The 23,577-nt window shown below is 40.5% G+C and overlaps 1 non-coding gene across 1 annotated transcript; it reads left to right on the forward strand.

Annotated features, from left to right (window-relative positions):
- Positions 1–22,521: 22,521 nt before the first annotated feature.
- Positions 22,522–22,594, forward strand: TRNAF-GAA. The gene has a single exon. It is a non-coding gene; the product is annotated as a tRNA-Phe (tRNA).
- The last annotated feature ends 983 nt before the right edge of the window (positions 22,595–23,577 follow it).

Genomic DNA, 23,577 nt, shown 5'->3' on the forward strand with positions numbered 1-23,577 from the left:
TCTTGCCTATCAACCCCTCCACCTTTTTTTTTTCCTTTATTTTTTAAATTTCACCCTGCAGACCCTCCATGTGTAATGCCTCTGTCTTGAAAACATATTTGCAGCCCTGACAAGAGAGCAGGGTGGGGAGTCAGACAGGCACCTTGCTAAGCACTTTGCTGAAGTGTTTATTATTATCACTGAAACCAGTCTTGCTCCTAATGAGTTCCCATGTCATACATCTGAATGTCAGCCGAGCTTTCAGGGAACCAGGCTGCCATTCATCACCCCCCTAATCTCTACTTAATGGGCTGCACGTGAGGAGCAGCCACGGGGAGAAGTGGGGCTGTTAATGGGACGGCAGAGATGAAATGGGGGAGCCAGGCTGAAAGGCCTCATTAAGTGTATAAGCATCCCAAGGAGAGAAGTTTGCTTAATATCACTGCTATCATGCTATCTGTCAAAGCTGTATCATCTCTCATGGAGCGAGGTTTCAAGCCGCCCACATATGCCCAAGCTTTGTGGGGAAGTCTTTACTTTTTTGATAGCTGAGCATTGGAGGAATATTTGTACAGCCATAAAATAAAGCAATATTTTATGGCCTCTATTAATAAAAAGGCTGCACTTGAGATAAAAGAGGAGGCAGCAGATCCTGCCAAATAGCTTGGCAAGCCCTGAGGCTTTTCCAAGTCTGGTCATTGCAACACTTAGCTAAATTAGCAAGGGAAAGTTTCAAGCCTGGTGTTTTTCCTACTGCAGGTAAAGATTTACTGAGTATTAAATACATACCCAACACTATGCCTTACTTTGGCCCAAAGCCATGCCTTTTACAGGCCAAGGGAAGGGAAGGGATGGTCCTGCCTCACCCTTTCCTCACTGGATTGCCATGTTCGACCTTTTGCATGAGATGATCCATGAAGAATGAGGAAGAAGCAGTGTTTTAGGGTGGCATCTCTGCACCACAGCCCCTTTCCTCAGGTCTTTTTCCTTGTGCAGAGTCCAAATTTCATGAAACCTTCTCTCCTCAAGCAGCTTTAGATGGTGCAATCTGTGCTCTGGGTAGGTTTATTCAGCAGGTCTGAGTCTTCCTGTTGGGCATCATGTAAATTGAACTATGGACATCAGTAAATTGAACAGGATTTTTTCCTAAGCCAAGACATTTTTATTGTTGTTGTTTTTAGTTTTGAGTCCTTATGTTCCTTTTTGCTACCTGAGAAAAAATGCAGGATATACATGAGGAAAAAAAAAAAAAAAATGCCCTGACTGTTGCTTTTTTTAGAGCAATTACCAGGCAACAGCTTCACTTCCACAGATGGTCCAAGTGGGTTCCTGTGTTTTACTGTGATCCCCTTGGTGTTCCTCTCTCCACTGAGAGGAAACACCTTCCTGGTCCTCCAGTTCTTTGGCTCATTTTGATTCCCAGACTTTGGCTTTCCCTTCCTAATTTCTGGTTCTCCAGTGAGATGTAGGTTCTCTGAAGCCATTTTCTTCCCTCTCTGATACTTTTATTTGTGATTCTTTTCCAACATATTTCCACTGAACAAATTAAATAAAGTTTCCCAGGAACAAACATTCCTATATCATCCCAGGAATATAGAAATCCTATTTTGCCTCCTATTTTGATGTGAGTGGTGAAATTCTGATGCAACTGCACAATCAGAAATCACATTCTGAAGTAATGTGATTAGTAAAATGGCTTTTTTTTTTTTTTTTTTTTTTTTTTTTTTATGGCTAGAGGTACTGCACATCTTGACCAGGAACAGCACTCAGACAATGAAAAGAAGCAAAAGCATTTGACTTTGACACACTGCCCAAACCACAGCACCAACCTCGCACCCCAAAAGGGAAAATCAATGAACAGAGTCTTTTGTGCATAGAAAGAGCAAATAATGAAGTATAATGAATGTGACGGTGCTAACAAAGTCATTGCTGTGTGCCAGCATCCCAGAAATCTTGGTCATGTCAAGCAGAAAGGCACACCTTGGTAAGTGATGTCCTTAAACCATCAGCCTCATGAATACACAAGAGGACTTTGACACTGCTAATTAAATCTTTAGTCCAGTCCTGCCAGTCCTCACATTGGTATGCAGAAGCTTAAGGTCAGATAATGTCTTAGCCAGGCTCCGGAGCTCTTTGAAGGTGGGCAGTCTGAGAACACTCGACTTCTCTCACAGGTTAAATCCTAATTGAACAAGCATACATAAATCAGGGCCAGAATTGGCCCAGTCAGCCAGCAGATCTCAGCTCTCCCATATGCGAGCTATTTGTAGGCACAGTGTCGACACTTTGAGCACAAAGTACAGACACTCTAGCAACGTGCTTGGAGAATATATAGGACATAGGGCTTGGTTTACCTCATTCCACCTTGAACCCATTCTTCGCCATATACTGTAAAGAGTCTGTAGCAGAAAGTGAGTGAATAGAGTTGTTGCAATGTGTTGGTTGTTTTTCTGATATTTTTTTTTCAACCCGCTGGCTCTATGGCTTATTAGGACATGAGTGACTTCTTTTTTCGAGGAGAATTTGTGTAAGGGATGAACCTGCATTTGTGCTTGTGAGTTGTCACAAAACCTATTGCATTGCTGTCTCCCAAAATATATTATCCAGTATTAATCAACAAATTCATGGCATATTGCTGGGCATCCACAAAACCCACCACTAGATTCTTTGATTATATTTTGGACGATTTTTAAATGGGAAGGGAAATTAAACAAATTAAGTAGGCTCTTTAAAGCCCTCAGTAATAAAGCTTTGTGTGCATGTGCACTAAACTAGACTATTGACTTTCGAATCAAAAATGGCTAAAACACTCATTTTAAGAAAACAAGAAAGAGTTTCCAAATGAACATGACTGTTTTAAGATATGGTCCATTTTCAGTTTTCTACTAGCTTGTATAGTCATAGGTCTCTATCCCAGGGAGGCTGATGACCAGAGCAGAAGGTGATATAAGTTACTTCCAATGTGGGTTGGCAGAGCTGAGAGGAAAGTTTCCATGGTGGCCGCACCCAAAATCATTGAGGATGTAGTTAAAAGTGAGGCAATGCTGGTGGAGCAGTGTGAAAGCGCATATGGAGTGACGAAGGCTTCAGGACAAGTCCAGCAACCACTGGCATAACTGGCCATGGAGGACCAGCTCTGGGAGGATGAGGATCACTCAGTAAATGGATCCGGCCCATGGTCTCTGGAGAAGGGACAAGAAGTGTCGCTGGAGCTGAATGTCTCCGTGGCTGGGCCTTTGCAGACATGAAGGCTCTTCATGGCCATTTAGTCCCCCTGACTTGAAAGGAATAGTCTCAGTTGCAAACTGTCACTTTACATTAGAACAACTTACTTCTGCTTCTGGGAGTACCAGGGAAAGAAACAAAACAAGAAGAAAAACAGCAGTGAATTGACAAGACAGGCCTCTGGGTCACTGGTAATGACCTTTCATTAACAAGGACCAGCTGGCTAGCAAATGAAGCCATTCCCATTACTATCAGGAGGAAAGAGCAGGGTCATTTGTTACCACTCCTTCCACTAGACTGGGTCCCCATGTAGCAAGCCAGAGGCAGGAAGGTGCTGGACTGATGTGTATTGATGCAGCCTGCCTGTGGATTTCCAATAGACCATCTGTTTGCAAAACTCATGGCAGTTTGACATCTGGATTAAATTCCTGCTGTGCCATCAGCGGACAGCAGTCTCGGAGGGCTGAGCTGGTAGCCACAGATGAAGCAGGTGCTCTCACCCGTGTGCATGAAGGTTGAAACGAGCTACAAACCATCAGCTAAGGTTGCCCTCTTCCTTATCCAGCTGTTCAATCATATTGAGTAAAAAGAGATGCTCCTGCTGTGCCACTATTTCAGAGTGCTTCAGGGTATTTAAAAATACTGTTATGTTCAGTCTTTGCTTCAGATCAAACTTAAAAGGGAAGAATTTCTCCTTGTTTAACTTATGTCTATATACACAGACCCAGATATAACCAGACTGAATTTTAAGTGGATTCCAGTACACTCCATTTCTTTTTGCTCAGCTCTGGGCCTTCTGTGCCAAAGAGGAGGTGGGATTTAAGGTTGTCTTCATTCCAAAGAGGAGGTAAGATAACTCCCCATCCTCAGCTGTATATTACAGGCCCTTACTTTCTTGATCATATAACTCCTGATAGCATTGCTCTGTTACATAGAAAACACAACTCTCTGGTTCTTGGATGTTTCTCCTCCCTGCTCACACTACACACCTGTGAACAGGTCACAGGTACATAAAGAAAACTCCCTTTGCAACAAGGATGTAAGCAATGCACATGTGCATTGCACAGTGTAGGGTAACTTATGTCAGAGGAGCTTCAAACTGATACAACCTTCCTAATCCTGCTACCACTCCTTGAGGTCTGTACTGAACTGAGAGCATTGTCTGAGCTCTTCAAGTGTGCAAAAGGAGGAATCTGCATCACTCCATCCGTGTGGGAGCCCACAGAAACCCAGAATTCTTCAAGTCACTGGAAGAGGTCAACCCTGTTGTCCTAATCCTCTCAGATTTAATCATAGAAATGATGACTGAAAATGTCCAGGCTATCTTCTTTGTCTGCAAGAGCCAGCAAAGCCTTTTTTGTTCTTATTTGATTTTTTAATGTCTCTGGGACATGGACCATATTATTCCTGAACCTCAGCCATCATCCTCTCCTGCCTAGGCTACAATCTCAGCAGCGTGTTATTGAAATTCCAGTATTACATGACAACACTTAGGCATGGAAAAAGGAGCAAATTGCAAATAAAAGCAAGGTTTTATTGTGCAGAGTAATTTTACTGTGTAGAGAGACTTATTTAATTAATATTTGGAAAATGCTTTGTGATTCCATCAATTAATGGAATGAGAATGTACAAATTATCTATAATTATTATTGCCTCCATAATAAAGAAGCAGATTTTCTTTGTTTTCTAAGATATTCTGGTAATGAGCTAATAGGGGGATTCCACTTCAGTAGGTGTGCTGAGTTTTAGCACTCAATTTTGCTGGGTGAGTGATAAACAGCATTGAAATATTCCTCACTCTCTTGGCTGTAAACCTTTTAACGGTTTCAATTTTTCACAAACCATAGACCCTGCATTACAGCCACCACTACAGTCAGCTTAACTCCTTGTGCTGCTTAATACACTATAAAATGTCTCTACTAAAGAACATTTCCATGGAAACAGTCCATTAAAAATGAATTTTATGTCTTATGTTTTCTATAAATGGACAGCTCACTTAATAGCCTTTTACTATTGCACTTTGGCAGAACAGCTTCAAATTTAATCGTATTTAATCCTTTCATAATTTGAAACAGCATTTTTTTTTTTTTACTATCATTACAAATTTTCTGGTTTGTTCAATGAGTTCTGGGGTATTCCAAAGCACAAAAGAGGTAAAAATCAGACTCATGTTCCACATACAAAGATCCTAAACACATCCTCACCAACATGAGGTCGCTCTGCTGTACTTTAGTATGTGCCAAAATCTGTGTATTTGACCCTGATTCCACCACACTTCTCTGTTCACCAAAAAATACAAAAATGCACTCTTCAGTAAAACAAGCAGACAAACCAGCCTCAAAATACTTCTCACTCTTTGATGACTTGTCAAGGGGAAATTGTTTTGCATTTAACTAGTTGAAACCTTTCTAAAATAAAGATGAAGCAAATTTGCAATTAAAACAAGAATCTCTTTCAACTGCATGAAATACATATATATATATGTGCATGTCAGCACTTTGCCATTATCTGGACTCTTCAAGAAGATAATTAATTCTTAGTGTTTTGTAGAATTTATCAGTGCTCTCCCAAGGAAAGTCTTGAGCAGTGCTGTGTCCATGACTCAGTTTCCAGAGAGCCCAGTAGTTCAGATGTTACTGCACTGATACAAGTTAGGATGTGTCAATTTTTTAAGAAAAATGCCGTCTGAGTTAGCTTTAACTGAGCTGCTGTTCATCAAAAATTCCTTAAACTTGCTGTCTTTTTTTCCAAACTGATATATATATATCAATTATATCTCTCTATATATATTTATATAAATTATATATCAATATATATATATATATATACATATATATATATATATATGTATATATATAAATTATATATATATATTTCCCCAGGCTTAATTTGAGGATTTTGTTCATGTGTTGAGAGTTGCAAAACGACCACATGGTCCAAGAAGAAATCTTTGCTATGGTCCATTTGCACGTGGACCACACATATGTTGGTCCATGCCTGGTGCCTGTGATGCCTTCCAGAAGTGTAATAATAACAGTGTGGGGACATGTGGGAGATCACAGATGCCACTTTGGCCACACAGAGCTTAGGTCCAGAAGAAGATCCCATTCCCTCACACGTGCTACAGTTCTCTGACCACTTTAGTGACCTCTGCATATCAATGGGTTTCCTCTTCCTGAGCAAAAATGTATCTCACAGAGGAGGAAAACTGCCAAATCTCCGAATAATCCCTAATACACACAGATGCTAAATGGGTTGCTCTGTGCTTTTGTCTCCTTTTTTGTGCCCTTTAACCACCTTGCCTTGGATTTCTCTGCATTTCTTTTGGAAAACCCCATAATAAAGTTCAGTATAGCTTAACCAGCATCTGTGCAGCTCCTGTGACATCTTGCTTGCAGTAATTGTCCCTGGGACAGTGATGAATGGGCTGCTGTAGATCCAAATACGCATAACAAATTTTTCTGGGAGTGGAGCAGTGCATTACAATTTTACTTTTATTTTCATTTGTATTTTTTTGAGTAGAGTGAGCACAGGCCATGACCACATGCTCATAGTAAGGGGTACCAGGAGGGAAGAAGGACATTTCTCCTCCTTTCCTGGGCAGTTTTTTCATAAAATGAAAAGTCTGTTCCCTGCTGTACATGTCTCGGTGAACAGCCACTGGAATTTAAAAGCACTTAAAGACTTAACTACTGACAGACATTAAATTTTGCTTCCTTTTAACCATGAAGATTGCAATGAAGTCTGACTAACAAGGGCTAATTCATTGGAAAACAATCTTAGTTAGAAAAGATGCTATGAACAGTTATGGTGATATTCTCTGTAGTACTTTAAAATAGTATTGCTTCATGTTTTCTGCCTTCCTAGTCCTGCCCCTCTGTCCCTTAATGTGTAGACCAAGGTATCCCTAACATCACCTACTAATATTGAAGTACATGGGATATCTCATGTGTTCTTCTGGATAAGTTTGTATCTAATGAGAGGGAGGGAATCCAGAGGATAAGGATTTTAGGCCTTTAGAATTTGGTAAAACAATGACTTTCTTTGATGTGTAGACCACATTTCCAAAAGTAGTGGACTTGATAAACATATACACAGATTTCTGTGTAGGGCAGGGTCATAATTATGTTTGAGGCAAACTAAAAAAAAAAATAAAAAAAATCCATGTATATTTCTTGTAGTTTTTGAAAACTAAAATGATTAACAAAAGTGAACGTGTCTCTTGATTCTGCAGACGTGAGCTACACTGCAGTAAAGGAGGTCTTTCTCAGATGTGAATTATTACATGAAAAATGCCAAACAGATCTGAGGAAGCTGCTTTCCACACTGCTCTCATCCCAGCTTTGTCTCCTTTGTTTACTGGGAACCAACATTGAAACTCCATGGTGCACACAGCGATACAGAGTGGCTATAAGACACGTCTTTATATTTTAGAACAGGACAGGACAGGACAAAATAATAGAATAGAATAGAATAGAATAGAATAGAATAGAATAGAATAGAATAGAATAGAATAGAATAGAATAGAATAGAATAGAATAGAATAGTTTAACATGATGTTTAATGTGTTAAATGCAATCAATATTGAATATATGTCTTGACATAATGAATTTTTTTCCCTGGAACAAAGGGCTTTTTTTTGGAGAGTTAGTGGCATTACAGATATCTTAAGGGAGTTTTGAGAGAGTGAAGTGCAGTATGGGTGTTATTTAGTAAAAGGATGCAGTAGGCTGTAATGTCTGGAACTATGATAATTTATGAGTATCAAAAATAGATGTGAATATTAACATTTGAGAATATATCACAGATTACATATTATGATGAAGATAAGTGAGTCTGTGTGGTACAAGGCCAGAAATCACTCTAACTTTCAAATTCTTCTTATGAAAAAGCAAATAACACTTGGGATGAGAATGTGAAGAAGAATGAAAAGTGGTACAATATCTATTGCTTGCAAATCCCCTGGATCTGAGGGGCTGTGCAGAATTTATGATGAAGCTCCCCTTATTCTCTACAAAAGTTAAAGTATTTTCGTGCATGGCAGAATCCTCTCCCCAAAACTGTTCTCATTATATATGTGTATGTGTCCTTTAAAAAGAATGAGAAGGCATGAACCCAGCAGGTTGCTTTGAAAAAAGTATCCAGAAAGCTTATTACACATGTCAGTGTTAAGATGGTCAAATATTATGGTTTAATTCCTTTGAGGTAATTTGTTCTGCAGTCCCCCTCACAAGATCAAATGATTGGAATCATTGTTTTTCAGGAGCACATTGTACCTTGATGGGAAATGTCTATCCACCAACAAACCCACCTAACCAGATGAACAGCATCACAAGCAGAGTTCTGGATCCGAGATGCCCCAAAAGGCTGAGCTTCCCTCACATCATAATGTCTCCATTCTTGCCATGAATTCCTTGCAGTGGAGTAGCACAGCCAAAAATAAAAATAAAAAATGTTCTTCACTAGCCTGTGCTTCTCAGTGTATAGTCTCTGCAACAGCCTGGTCTGCAGCATCCATAAACTTGTCTTGGAGAATTTTCTGCAAAGTTTTGTCTACCACTTCTCCACCTGGAGAGGACAAAGTCGTTCTCACATTCTCCTTACTGGTGAGGAGGAAAGTCCTCAACACTTCTCAGCTCTAGATGACCCTTTTCCCTTTTAGTTGCTGTCTTCAGCAGCACTGCTAACCCCATGGCTGTGTAGAGGAACCCAAAAAGAAAAGGGCTCTGAATTCCCATAGGAAGATTAGCCACCAATAGGTTTGAACAATGTGACACCTACCAAACACATAAAGCTTCAGTTCACAGTCTTTCAAACCCAACTTAGTGTTGGATCCAGAAGGAACAAAACATGTTTGCCCCACGACAAACCCACTGGCTGTAGATGATGTGCAATGGGCTGGTGGATTACACTTTCCCCAGTAAATCCACCTTCACTGTTAACTAACCACTAAGCTTCCTTGTCATTCTGAATGCTCCCCAAGTCTTACTACCTTCTTGTTTTCCTTGTGAGTACAGGATAATTCTGAGTGAATATTTACCTTCCAATAATTGCACTGTATTAGTCTTCAGGGCCTCAACTGCCACAGGAACTGTAGTTAATTTTCACGATGTTCCGCTCTCTTGTAATTATTTAAAAGTTGACACCGGAATATCAATGCAATTTGGCTGTTAATTGAAAAGTAGCCTTTTTGAACATGTTTTTGAACTGGCAAAGCAACTTGTCTCGAACATAATTTGGTCAAGTTGCTTTCTGGGAAGAACTAAGCCATATAAAAATACCTACCTCCTTTCCTCTTATTTTCCTTGTTCAGATCTTATATTTCAGATGGGCTGGGGAATCTATTCTGTCCACAGATAAGTGCAACTTTCAGTTTGCTAAAACATCCCTAGCTGTTAAGTGAAATGCAAGATGAAATGAAGACTATGAGAAAGCCCATGGGGAATCTGCAGTCATATCTCCCACTGATTTCTGGTCTCCTGTTCTGAGGAGAGCTTTGCTTTGGGGTGGTTCGCACAGAAGTAATTGGGTGAGCAGTGAATATTTCATGACAACAATCAGGCAAGGTGGCTGAAATCCAGATAGGGCGCTATTGAAGATCAAGATCATCTTTATGCATGAATCATGTATGAACAAATATTTTCTATCTCATCTCTAGAACAGCCAGATAAGAACAAACCCTGACCTTTTAAAAACCTGCTTTTGCTTAGAGATGTCTGGGTGAAATGTTTCTTTCCTCCTGAGGGTCTAGTAGTTAATTATCTTCTCTGAAAAAAAAATAAGATAAATGAAATGAAATGAAATGAAATGAAATGAAATGAAATAAAATAAAATAAAATAAAATAAAATAAAATAAAATAAAATAAAATAAAATAAAATAAAATAAAAATATTTACATTTTGTTTCTGTTCTTGTTTCTGCTTTCAGCTACCATTTCTTGAGTTTCTTAAAATAAATAAATAAATAAATAAATAAATAAAAATATGTCTCTTAAGTAGGTATTTCAAGACTTCCTGTTTGGAGAGCAATTTGATTGCCTGATCAGAGACTTCTAGGTACAGCAGACATAGGATGAAATATGTGAATTTCTGATTAGATATTAGGAGGAAAAACTCACGCTGGGGCTGATAAAATATTGAAACAGCAGAAAAAAAAAAAAAAAAAAAAAAGTGTGATTCTCATCTTTGGAGATTAAACTTTGTTGGGCAAGTCCCTGAGCAACACTCATTAATTTTGAGTTTCTATCTAGCTTCAAAGTTAATCATGCTTTAAGTGTGGGTTTTGGCCAGACCCCTGTAAAGTCCCTGCTCACCCCAATAACTGTAAGATTTTCTGTGAAGGGTTACATGATCCTCAGCATGCCCCTGTTCCGCAGGTTATGTGTGTCTCCATCTGCTTCTGGGTATCTGCCACCTCTGGTCTAGCAGAGCTTCATCTTTGCTGAGAACAAGAAAAACTAGTGGCACAGGCTGTGTTATTGGTTTCCAGAGGTAGTGTATTTCCTTTCATCTCCTCATCTTTGATAGGCTTTCTAATCCTTCCCCTCACATTTTATTCCTTCTAATCATGCTTGGTGAAGTTTCAGTACAGCTGATCCCCATTGTTGCAGGTTTTCAAATCATTTTATTTAGGGAAATAAAATGCAGAAGGGCAACTTAAATGTTAATGATGTGAGATATGGCTTTTTTATATATAAAATCCATCATTGCTTAATGATCTAAGTCACTGCAGACTCCTGGTTAAGGTAGATAAGAGCATGTGGCACTTCCAGAATAAGAGCATGAAGTGGTACTTCAATTAACAGATACTGCAAGCCCACGTGCTAACAAATAACAGAGGACTTATGCAATGAGTTAACAAGAGACCAGAATAGCTTAGGGCTTCCCAAATTTTGCAGAAACTTTGTGCTTTTTAAGTCCACTCATCCAAAAAATGTCACCCTTGTAAGGAGTGAATCATGGTCATTTATATACATGCTGAGGGCTGGATGCAATTCTAGGTAACTTTGCATTTGATTATCCACGTATATGCATTTTGGTGCATGTGGAGTATTCATTTTTATAGTGTCTTAGAGCTGTAAAATAATTCCTGGTTCATTTGCTTAGCAAATGCAGGAGAAGGCTGATGACTTTAAAGGTGTGAGTAGAAGTACAGTATAAGGTGCTTCTCTAATTTCTGCAATTTCGCTTCAGCAGGCCTAACTGTTATGAAGATCATCTCCTCATCTAATGGGAGCAACTGATGAAGTAGAAGGTAAGCAATCTTACCTGTCTCTATTTCCTCATCTGGTGTACTGTGCTCAGAAATAGAAAGACATTTAGTTATAAAAGTGAGTCCAGAGGAGGGCCATGAGGATTCTCAAAGGGCTGGAGCACCTCTGCTACAAAGACAGGCTGAGGGAGTTGGGGTTTTTCAGCCTGGAGAAGAGAAGGCTCCAGACTTTACAGCAGCCTTCCAGTACCTAAATGGGGCTAGAGGAAAGCTGGAGGGGGACTCTTTGTCAGGGGGTGTGGTGATAGGACAAGGGGGAATGGCTTGAAACTAAAAAAGGGTAGGTTTACATTAGATATAAGGAAGAAATTCTTTGCTCTGAGGGTGCTGAGGCACTGGCACAGGCTGCCCAGAGAAGCTGTAGATGCCCCATCCCTGGAGGTGTTCAAGGCCAGGCTGGATGGGGCTTTGGGCAACCTGGTCTAATGGAAGATGTCCCTGCCCATGAAAGGGAGTTGGATTAGATGGGCTCTAAGGTCCCTTCCATAGGCATATTGCCTTTGAAGTCAAAACTCAGTTTAGAAAGGAAGCCCCAGACAACAAACTACTAAGAGGCAAAATCTTTTGTTTGAGGCTGAGTAACTGCTTTACTCAATACAACTTAAAGGTTTGTTTCAACAAAAGAAGTTGATTGTTTGGGGTTCATTTAACCCAAGAGAGTGTTTTTCCTTTCTTATTTTTTTTTCAGTTTGTCACCTGAACTAAAGCAAAGAAAGAAACAAGGGAAAAAAAAATGCATCTCTTACATTTCTTACATACAACCCCTAAATTTTAATACAAGCTGGAAACCATTCCAGTTTGATCTCTTACTGCCCTAGGTCTTTCTTACAAACAGTAACATCTGTACTGAAAGGTATGTGATTATTCCGTATATCTTTTTTGATGAATAGAACAAGAATCTACACTCTCCCCAAATTTCTGTTTTCTTGTACTGCCTCTACCCTTGCATTAAATACAATGGAGAGCTCTGACACCCTGAAAAATGCTTTTCCCTCATCCCCATCTTGCTTAGTCATATCGATGGCACAAACATAAAAAATTCATAGTCACTAACCACCCACTGGGCTGCAGCTTTATAATTTAATTTGGAAGTCATCTCTTTTATTTTATTTTTTAATAACCTGGTTTTGACAAAGTGTGCGAAGAGGGGTGAGTAGAAGCAAAGCAGCACGCCTATAAAACAGGGTTTTACTGGAGGAATTGGTCTTTGTCAGCTCTGCTGCAGTCTCAGGAAGGTGGTGATGGTGAAATAATAATGCCCAAGCAGGGATAGCTCTCTGACAGGCCAGCCACACATGGGGGCACATGAGGACTGCAAAACCTATGTGTGTAAGTGAGGCTCAAGACGTGTCTTGGACTTCACAGAGTACTCATTGTATCCCAGAACTGGACACGGGTCAGTTTCCATCTCATGAGGCTTCGAGTAGCCAGGATTTTCATCAGTTCCTCTCTCAAAGAACATGCTAAGTCACGATGCGTCAGACTAGAACTCATTGCCCATTTCAGAGAGAAATTAATTAATCACCCTATGTCTGCTGATTCAGCTGCACAAGTCTGGCTATAAAGGACAAGGGGAACTAGTCTCACATGGAATCAATGCATTATAGACACACATACATGTAATTAATCCCACAAGGTTCTTCCACATTGTAAATGCAGACAAGTTCTAAGACATCTTTCCTTGTTCTACTGTGAGTCCATCTTCAGCTGCTCCCAGAACTAACAGCTGAAGCTACAGCTTTGCAGATACAAGTCTGAGCCATATCCTGAATCCACACCAAGGGCTACTCCAGCAGATCTCATGGGAAGCACAGACCTGGGAATCTGGCTGGTGGAGTTTGATTTTGTAATGCCACTAAACCCCATGATGTTCACCCAAGCATGTCCTGCCTTTGCCACAGAGCCCAGTGGGCCCAAGTTTTGGCAGACATGTGTGCTTGAGCCATCCTTGTAACTGCTTTCTTTACAGGTTTTCTTCTTGAACTCACTCTGTCCTTTTTCTGTCTTAAAATTACACAAAATTTCTCATCCCCATGAAAGTTATGTGCAGAGGCTTCACCCCTAAAGAGCATGGAAACCCAACAGAGCCCTTTTAGGGTTATCAGAGAGTTTAGGGGGAGATTCTGTGGGCAACTGTTGCCTGCAAGCTTAACAAAAGGAATTAAATTCACATTTTTTCTGGACAAAACCCCAGCATGGTATGAGGCTGTCTGCCTGCAGAAGGCAGGGCACTATGTTTCTCTGGATGCTGAAGGATTACAGGGTGGATGCTCTGCCCACATAACTACCTATGAATACACATGAGGGTTGCTCTCAGCTCTGTGAACACTCAGGGAGCTCAAATGCCTGCTCTTATCAAAGGGCCTGGACATGAACAGCTATTGTAATAGAAATGTTAAGTGCAGCCAGAATTAACAGAATACACAAAATAGTCTGATTTTATTTATTTATTTATTTATTTTTGTCCTTAATAGATCATGTTAAGCTGACCTTTAGCTCAGTCTCTTTAGCGAGACTAAACAATTCTTGGGACATGACAAAGATACTTTTGAAAGAGAGAAGGAGTCAGTTTGAGATGAATCGTGAGAATATGCAAAATTTGGGAAAGATCTTGCAGTGGAAGCAGCAGCACTCAGACCTGGCTTGGCACTGCCAGGATTCACCCCACCAGCATCAAGCAAGGGAACCTGCCCTCCCTGCAAGCCACAGGGAGGGCTTATATATTGCTCATATATAGTGCACATATAACTGTGTGCATGTGCACACTGGGAGCATTTTAGCAGGAGTTATAGAAGGGTGTTTAGAAATTTTTAGGTGTTTATTGCTACTTTCTGTGTGTCTTTTATTCCAGTTTATCTGTCGTATTGCTGATATCAATCTTGAATGCAAGGTGGGCATGTTGTCAGGTAATTATGTGTTGTTAATAAATCAATAAACTGCTTCAATTCTGAGTTGGTTTAATGTGAACTGAGCAGTTTTTCCCTACCACAGGTACTTTGCAATGCTAGTCAGGGACTTAAATTCTATGTGGATACTGTACTGCTAATATCATTCCTGATAATATAATTTCTGGCATTTCTGGACATAGCGGTTCATGTTCCCTAGTCAGCTGGATGCAAGGTGCACAGCAGTAGGGGTCTGATGGGAATTAGCCAGAAGTTCACAGGTACATAGGGCAAAAATGAAGGAAAAAAAAAATTGAATTTTTGACCACAGCTGAAGCAGCACTTAGCACAGAACAGCAGGGAGCCAACTGCCTCAACCTCTCTTAATTACTTTGCATTTCCACTTGATATAAATAATAAATGGCCAACCCTTAGGCTATACTCTCCCCATTTCACCCCATAGGTGGGATGGGGTTTCAAGTTCTCACAGGGCTGGCAACTTAATTGCTCAAGAACAGCAGGGCAGCTCATAGTAGCAATTAGGAGGCTCTGGTTTAGAGTTGCACAAAGTCTGGGGTCAGCACGTACTCAGCAGGTGTGTAGGGGACTGAACCTGATACTACAAGTGCTTCTGTACTTGAACAAAATCTTAACACAGCAGATGACTGAAAACTGAGGATACTTTCAGTTTCAGTGGTAGACAATGCAAAACTCTTCTTGGGTCAGAATTATCCATAACATAATTTTATATCAAGTTTTATAGAACTTTTACCGTCAGTTCAGGAACAGGGCTAGAGAAATCCTCATTCCTTCTTTCGAAGAATTTTGAATAAGACCAGATATTTCAAGATTTTTCCTGTACTGTAAGTATGGGTGGGTCCACATCCAACATCCTGTCAGCAGAAGGTCTGGCATCTCAGATAGGGCAGTGGGTAAAAGATCAAGGAACCAGTGCTGCCCTGAGGCATTTCTGCCCCCATGAAAGATTCATTTTGCTCCAGTGTTGCTGCCTAGTGCTCCTCTATTTCTTTCAGTACATCCATCAGGCTAACAGCATCTCAGGGTCTGAAGGGTGATAACTATGGCCCCTGGTGTCCTTGTAGGAACCAGAATCTTGCCTTTGAGTAACCATAAAACCTGAGCTTTGCAGTGAGTATGGCATTACATGAGGCATAAGAAAAGCTTGTGAGATCTTTAAGTCTCTTAAATTTTAGTGGGCTGCCTCTGCAGAATGCATCCAGAATGGAAATGATGAACAACAAAGGAGACACAGAAGGGGAAAAAATCCCTCTGCACAGTCGAGCTCCTTAGATGTATTGCAGCTCTTTTTTCAAAGCATTTGTTTCCCCTTTAACATCACTGTTGACATTTCACTGTTACAAACCTCACTTCCTCCTAAATGTCTGTCTTTTTTAGGGAAACTATAGCTGAGGGATCATTTCTGTCCCTGGAGCTTTTACAATGGGAAACAGGTTTTGTGGGCAAGTTTGCTGTATTTTTCTCTGTTAATGCTTCAAGCTTGTGGAGGGATCTCTTCTTATCATCTCAGCTAACATTTGCCTGGTAAATGTTCAGTTACCACATTAACCAAGTTGTGATGTAAATTCCCCAAACCTAGGAGACACCAGTATTAAGAATTAAATCACAGCTTCCTTCCCTGATGCTTTTCCTGAGCTATCTTTGCAATAAAGAAAGAGCTCTATGTGCTAATCCAGGATGCCAGAACTTCATTCATGAACTGTCTTTTCCCAGCTCTTAACAGAAACACTTTGGGCAGTATACAGTCACACATAAAAAATAGTCTGAGGCTCCAGAATCCTTTTTTTTTTTTGATATTTTGTGGTTCCTTTATTCAGCAGTATGGACACACACCTTAATATCTTTATACAACATTTCATACAAGGAATGTGCCACATCTTTTCTCCAGTCTTTCAGTAAAATTGGTTGCAGATAAAAACACTTATGTGTCTCGCAGGATCTTTTATGTGTTTTGAATAGCTCTTCATTTTAAAGAGCAGGATTTCCAAGTGAATAAAATAAAATGCAATTCTACATTCAGGAACCAGAAGAAAATGGAAAGTTGAATACTGCATGAGAGAGAGCAATTTCTCTCTTTGGCTTTGCAAATCTGTTTGTAGACCTCTGTCAAGAGGAAGAGTTCTCCAGGAGCAAAAGAGCTATTGCTGCCACTGAGACAGGCCTCCTTCCGTTACAGATGCACACGACTTAATTCATAAGGCTGGAAACTCCATCTCCATCTGTCATTTTTACTTTTGACTCCTTTGAAAGCAAACAGGTCGCATTAGAAAGGCTGTCTTGGTAGTCATGGGAGGGTTTTATGTATGAAAGTAGCGATTATCACAAAAATAACATGAGTCCAAGATCAAGAGCTCTAATGAAAGCACAAGTCATCAGGAGGCTCATTAAAATTATGAGAGCTCATAGTACTCTACTCAGTTAAGGAGGAACTACTAGAACAGCACAAATCGCACAGAAAATTTATTTTAAAAGGTACAGACTCTTGGTGTGCATGAGCTCAAGAGACCCACACTTGCTTCTTGGCTCCACATAGTGGCCTACCACATAGTGGAGCCAAGCGGGAAATAGTGGTATCTTAGGCTGAAACTGAGGTTTAAACCCTTTGAGCTTGTTGTGAGGTCAACTTGTTAAAAGAGGCATAAATGAAGGCATAAGGAGCTGCTTAAGTCAGTTGACTTTCCTAGATCTCCCAGTTCAAGCAAAAGACAATCAGCTCTTGTAGGCAAGTAGCCCCCCAGCCCAGTGCCTCTCACCAGATTTGTCTTAGCTTATACTTTACTTTTTTTTTTTTTACCTTCAATTAAAGCTAATTGCATCACAGTCCCACCTGGCCATACAGTCAAATCAGTGTGCAGAATAAATGAAGGCCACAAGACAAATGTCCCCAGCTTGCCTTCCAACACCAGGAATTATCATTCCACCGAAGATCCAGTCTTCCTGGTACCTCCTGCTCTACCTTCTTGTGGTGGCAGGGCCCAGGGGGATGTGGAAAGAGGGGGAAAGAACCAGGAATCAAAGCTGTGGAGTGCTGGAGTAATCCATGAAGCTCTGAGTGGTGGTTGACTGGAACAGTAGAGGCTGTGATAAACAGCATTCATCAATGACTTGTTCCAATGCCTCGGTTTCCATGAAATTTTCCGCGGTGGAAAAGTGAAACTATGAAGATTGTTTAAACAGACGCCCTTTATTTCAACAAGAGCATGTTAAATACCAGTGTGCAGCCAAGTGCCACATTTCAGCTGAAAGTGGCACCTTCGAATGCTAATGTCATTGCAAGGGGTGGGGTGACCATGCCTGTCATATCCTCCCAGACTTTAGTGATGATTCAAGCACAGAAATGAAGTTCTTTCCATATCATATACCCTGTGGGGTGTACCTGAAGTTATACACTCTGTTGGAGGAGCATCAGAAGGTACCTTGCCTTTAAGATATTACTATTTACACCACCAATCACCCTGCAAAGTCTTCCCTAGTTGCAATATGTACCTATGACACCGTAAATAGATCCCACAAAATGGAAGAAGCCTGTTACCTTCCAGAAATTCCATGACTCCTATCCACTCTGGGAAAATTAACATCCATCCTGAGAACAGATATCACTATTTACAAATGGACTTGAGAAACTGAACTGAAAAGTACACAAGCCCTTACAACCCTTTAACACAATTGAACTGTTCTATGTCACTAACAACAACAGAAAAACAAGTATTAATAGCTTGAGATGGAGCAATTGGCCAGAAAAGAAATAAACAAAAAGCTACAAACACAGAAACACAGCAGCAAAGCCAACAAAGAGCAATAAAAATTTGAATTGGAGCAGCCTAGCAACACAACTCCAGGCTTTCAGAAGGGGCACTGACAGAGCCCTGGAAGAGCTTTCCTAAACACCACAGTAACACTGCATTAATGTGCACTTCTTACTAAGAGAGCTTCTACAAACTGCCTGGAGGAATAGGCAACATTCAGAATGGCAGTGCTGTTCCAGGTGGAGAGGGATCAGACCAGCCCTGACTAACAGGCCCTGTGAGGCACCACTGACTTTTTGCAAAGGAGACAACACCTCCTCATCTGAAAGGTCAGAAAGTGAGAGCAGACCTGCCTACCTCTACCTGCATCCCAGCACTGCTCTAGTCCCAGCCCTGGCAGCATCCACGGAAAGGTTCCTGGGCTTAACAGTAGCTGACATCAGGTGGCCTGTGGCTGGTTGTGTTGCAGGATGGAGACGGAATAGGGGGTTCAGAAAGGAACTTGCACAGCTGAAAAATGCAATGTACTGTCAAAAAAAAAACCAGCAACTGACCTTTATTTATCATCATCCACCAAAATATCTCCCCAGAACAGCATTTTTCCCAACACCCAGCATTAGTTACCAGTCCTAGCACTGAATGAATCAAAGCTGGTGTGGGACTCAGGTTTTCTACACTTGCTGGAGAAAATTGTAATTGGTAGCACCTTGTTTCTAGATAATGCTTAATCACTTGCCTCAAGAGGTGTTCAGCAACAAATTCCTAGAGAATGGATGGAGAATTGTCAGACATGGGCATCTGCATCAAGGTTTTCAGTGATATAAATTTGTTTTCATTCAAGATCTAGAGCCCAAAATAATTGTCTAAGACAGACAGCCAACTTAAGTAGTTTTCAAGGGAATGGATAGTAACCTTCTCAGGGCTGGCATCACCCAACTTCAAAATCACTAAGCCAAGAGAAAGAAGAACTTCACACTTCTCTGCCTCACACAGACAAAAACGGTCTGGCAAAAAAAGTGCTAAACTGTGATAGACAGCTCTCCTATGTACTTGGTCCAATGAATCCAGCACAAAAGGGTCATTAAAACATGATAGAAAAATCCACGAAGGCCGCTAAGTAAAATGGATTGGCTGATGTTAGCCCACACAAAGCAATGAGGAAAGAAGATTTACAACGCCCCCAAAAGGCAGTTAACTCCAAAATTCATTTTTTGTAAGTACAACAGTATGTCCTTAGTTTTGTATATTCACTCCTGAGAAAAACAGAGAAAAATAAATACAAAAGAGCTATGATGTCCATCAGTTAATCATTTGTTAAATAACAAATTTTGGAGATGATACCTGCAGTATTTCTCTGACTTTAGCACTGCAAAAAATCCTAAATAATCTAATTAGATTAGACAGTGAGGAACATCCCATCAATATTATGAGGTCCCTCAAAGGAGAGGGGTAGTATTACTCCATACACTGGTATGGTCCCATCATATTTTCAGCTGTATGCCATCATGCCACCAGTTTCATTACTACTCTGTAATAGAGGTAAATTTCCCTTGGACTCCACAAAGCTCTGGATCAGAGAATCATTTTCATTTGTTCATCTGTTTGTTATGATTGGCTTTTGAAAATACCATTTGTTCATTTGTTAATAAAAGTAAATAAATGGAGAAATAAGTTTATTTTCTGCTTCTGAAGACTGAGATTTAAGACACTTTTTCCCCTTCAGCCAAAGCAATGAAATGCAGCAATATTTAGAGATAATATTTACCTTTATTAGAGATAAATAATGTTTATCTCTAACAGATAATAGAGATAACAATATTTACCTTTTCCCACTAGTTATGTTTAGTCCGTGGTTATAGCGCTGCTGGTTGTGTAAGAGACTCTCAGCCCACATTTTCATAGCTGCACTGTTAGCAGGACTCACACTACTCTGCTGACATTTTGGTTTGTCTCTCTCCAAATTCAGTTTTGCTGGAGTGAACCTGGTAGCACAGGCCAGAGTTTGTTTTGGTTCTTAACAAAACATTATGTAAAGAAAATTTTACTGAGCACACTTGTCTGTAAAGCCTTGTTATGCATGTACTAATCTCCAGCTTCAAGAAAGAACAGTTTTCTGAGGAAAACAAATGGAGTTACATAAAAAACGTTGTAAAAAAAAATAATCTTGCGATGTTGGAAATGTCAGCCATTATGCATTCATTCAGTGTACTGTTACTCCCACAGGCATTTCCCCTGACTGATGTTTCCCATAGGTGAACAAAATGCTCCGACTACTATCACACTGTTTTATCTAAGTATTTTTCCTAAGCAATCTCTTCTAACCTTTGTGAACAGGTGACTTCTTGCACTTATGTTGTGACTAACACATAATAAGAGTAATAAAATGGATTAAAACCCACCTAACATACAGATCACAAGTAGTTGTTGATGGATAAGCATTAATGAATGGAAAAGGCAAAAAGCTCCCAGTAGGTTCCGAAAGGATTGCTTCTAAACATGACGTTATTCTCAGCAAGTTGCTAGAGGCAAATATGAATTTACTGATGGTAAAATGTATGAATGATGCAAACTGAGGAGGTGGTTAAGCCTTTATTACAGGAGAAGCATTTAGGGGACCTGATAAGCATTCAGATGTGTAGTACAGCCGTATGAAAAATGTGGGCCTGTGGAAGCAAAAGATGGAGACTATGCATATGGAAGGGCTTTGGTGAGGGGATTGCTTTTGCAAAGGACTGAAGGATAGAGTGGAACAACAGCCCAAAGTCATGTCAAGAAGTCTTAGGTGATCTCTGGAGGTGGGAGGAAATGCTGAGCATGTGAAAGGGACTCTTTCATAGATATCTGATGTTAGTCTTAGAAAAAAAGTTGAAGAAAAGGAAAAGGAAAAGGAAAAGGAAAAGGAAAATGAAAAGGAAAAGGAAAAGGAAAAGGAAAAGGAAAAGGAAAAGGAAAAAGAGAAAGAGAAAGAGAAAGAGAAAGAGAAAGAGAAAGAGAAAGAGAAAGAGAAAGAGAAAGAGAAAGAGAAAGAGAAAGAGAAAGAGAAAGAGAAAGAGAAAGAGAAAGAGAAAGAGAAAGAGAAAGAGAAATCAGCAACTAACACAATTGAGGAATGTGGTTCTAATGACTGGAGAAAATGTCCTGTGGTGAATGAACAAAGTTGCTTGATCCTTTATTATGATATTATGAGAAAAAGGTGACCTAATTGCTATAGACAGACATTTCCTTCATTATCATTTTTTCTCTTCTGATGAGGACATAACAGGAACTGATGGGGAACATAACAGGAACTAGTGTGTGAGAGTTCTGCCTGATACATTTTCCCTGAAAATAAAACCAGGTCAAACCATGAGGTCAAACATTTGGGTGAAGCATCTAAGGAAGAGGTAGAGTCTCCATTTCGTGATGTCTTTAAAGAAAGAGTTCATGTCCTTCTAGGTACTTTATCAAATGCAGTTAGACTTGGCAAGAAGGGAATGTGGGTTAGGCACAGTGTGAAATACATAAGCAAGAAAATGTCTAGAAACCCTGGCTGCAGGAGTTACTGAAACCTGTTCTTCCTTACTTAGAGCCTTCAGCTTGTATAACGTAAAAGACACGAAGACAAACACAATGTCTTGCTTCAGGTCCTGCTGCTGATCTGCACAGAGCAAGGAGGTAAATACCTCTGTCAGGGCCAACTTTTACCTCTACAGCTACCTGCCACCACTCAATTTTTCTTATTAACTTCTTTATTTTTTCTTGCTTTTAAAACCCAAGTAGTAAGACTGCCAATCCTCACTATATTGTATGGCCCTCATGCTAAAATTTTGCCAGATTTTGTAAATTCACTGTAAAATTGACAAGTATTGCAATTCCTGTGTACAGTCCTCTCTGTAGTGGGAATGGGGGATGTTTCTTAGTCCCAGAGTGCAACTATATAAACTTTGACCTGAGGTTAGTGCATTTGGGTTTCTTCTCACCTCCATGTGAGTTACCTAGTTCAAGCAGGCAGTGTTAAGAGGGGGAGAAATTTTCCAAGCACATTATTATTGGAATAAATGCCAGCATCCTAAGAGATGGGTGGAAAGTGAGGACAGGTGAGAAGGATCTGTCAGCATTCAGACCTCCTACTTTCACAGCTGAAGCATGTGCCTTGGCTTCTCTCTTGGGTTGTCATGAAAGGGTGCCAAGTGCTGAAGCTGTTGTTTGCCATTATTTCATCTTTCTCCTCTTCTAGAGAGTACCAGAGAAGATCAAATGCCAGAAAGTTGAGAGGGGCCCACAGAGAATCTGAGAAGGTGATGTTTATACTTTGCTTAGCAATTAGTATACTGAATGGTAAAGCTCTGAAAATAATTAAGTTGCATCATATTGGTGACTATTCATCCCAGGGCAGGGCTGAAGTAGCTCAGCTGGGAGAGCGTTAGACTGAAGATCTAAAGGTCCCTGGTTCAATCCCGGGCTTCAGCAGTGTTTTTTCAAGTAGTTTTGGGGTTTCCTCTTCTGGCTTGCCAGTACAAGACAGATTTGCTATGCACATATTAGAGAGAGCCTAACAAAGGGACAGGAAGATGCTGAATGGCCTGGAGCACCTCTTCCATGAGGAGAGACTGAGAGGGCTGGGGCTGCTTAGCCTGGAGAAGAGGGGGCTCAGGGGGAGCTCATCCATGTCCAAAAATCCCTGCAGGGAGAGGTGGAGAGGATGGAGCAAGGCTCTTGCCAGTGGTGCCCAGTGCCAGGACAAGAGGCAGTGACACAAACTGGAGGACAGGTTTTGTCTACATATCAGGCAGCACTTCTGTGCTGTGTGGGTGATGGAGCACTGGCACAGGTACACGGAGAGGTTGTGAGTCTCCTCCTTGGAGATCCTCAAAAGCCACTTGGTCATGGACCTGGGTAACGTGCTGTAGGTGCCCCTGCTTGAGCTGGGGGTTGTAGCGGATGACTTCAACCAGTCCATGACTCTGTAACAACACAGAACTTGGGACACAAAGGCATGACATTAAAAGAAACCCAAATTTTCACCTGAAATATGAGTTCAGTTGTTCACTATTGTCCCAAATGGGATTTTTGCCATGTCTGCCTTGCATGTTAGTCTGGCTTGTGGTAAACATGTACATCTATAAACAATAAGCTTTGTAAAGCCATGCCAATCTGACTTTAGAAAAAAAATAAATGTTAAGGAGATGAGGTTAGACTGGGAAAAAAAATATCTGTCCATGCACCTCTCTCCAGACCATTCAGCTGCACCGGTGTTAATGAAATCTGAAAGCTGGTTTTATATGATACAGAATGTGGGGCTTGAGACACGAGATAAGATGTTCTTAGAGCATGGCTTATAAATGTCTGTATAAAGGAAAGAAGTCTCCTGGTACCAGCTGTGTTGGCTGAAGAGAAATCAACATCGGTCTGGGGGATGCTGTGGTTGCAAGCACAAATATCCTCCAGGTTTC

Source organism: Aythya fuligula, chromosome 2 (genome assembly GCF_009819795.1).
Source record: "Aythya fuligula isolate bAytFul2 chromosome 2, bAytFul2.pri, whole genome shotgun sequence".
Classification (NCBI taxonomy): Eukaryota; Metazoa; Chordata; class Aves; order Anseriformes; family Anatidae; genus Aythya; species Aythya fuligula.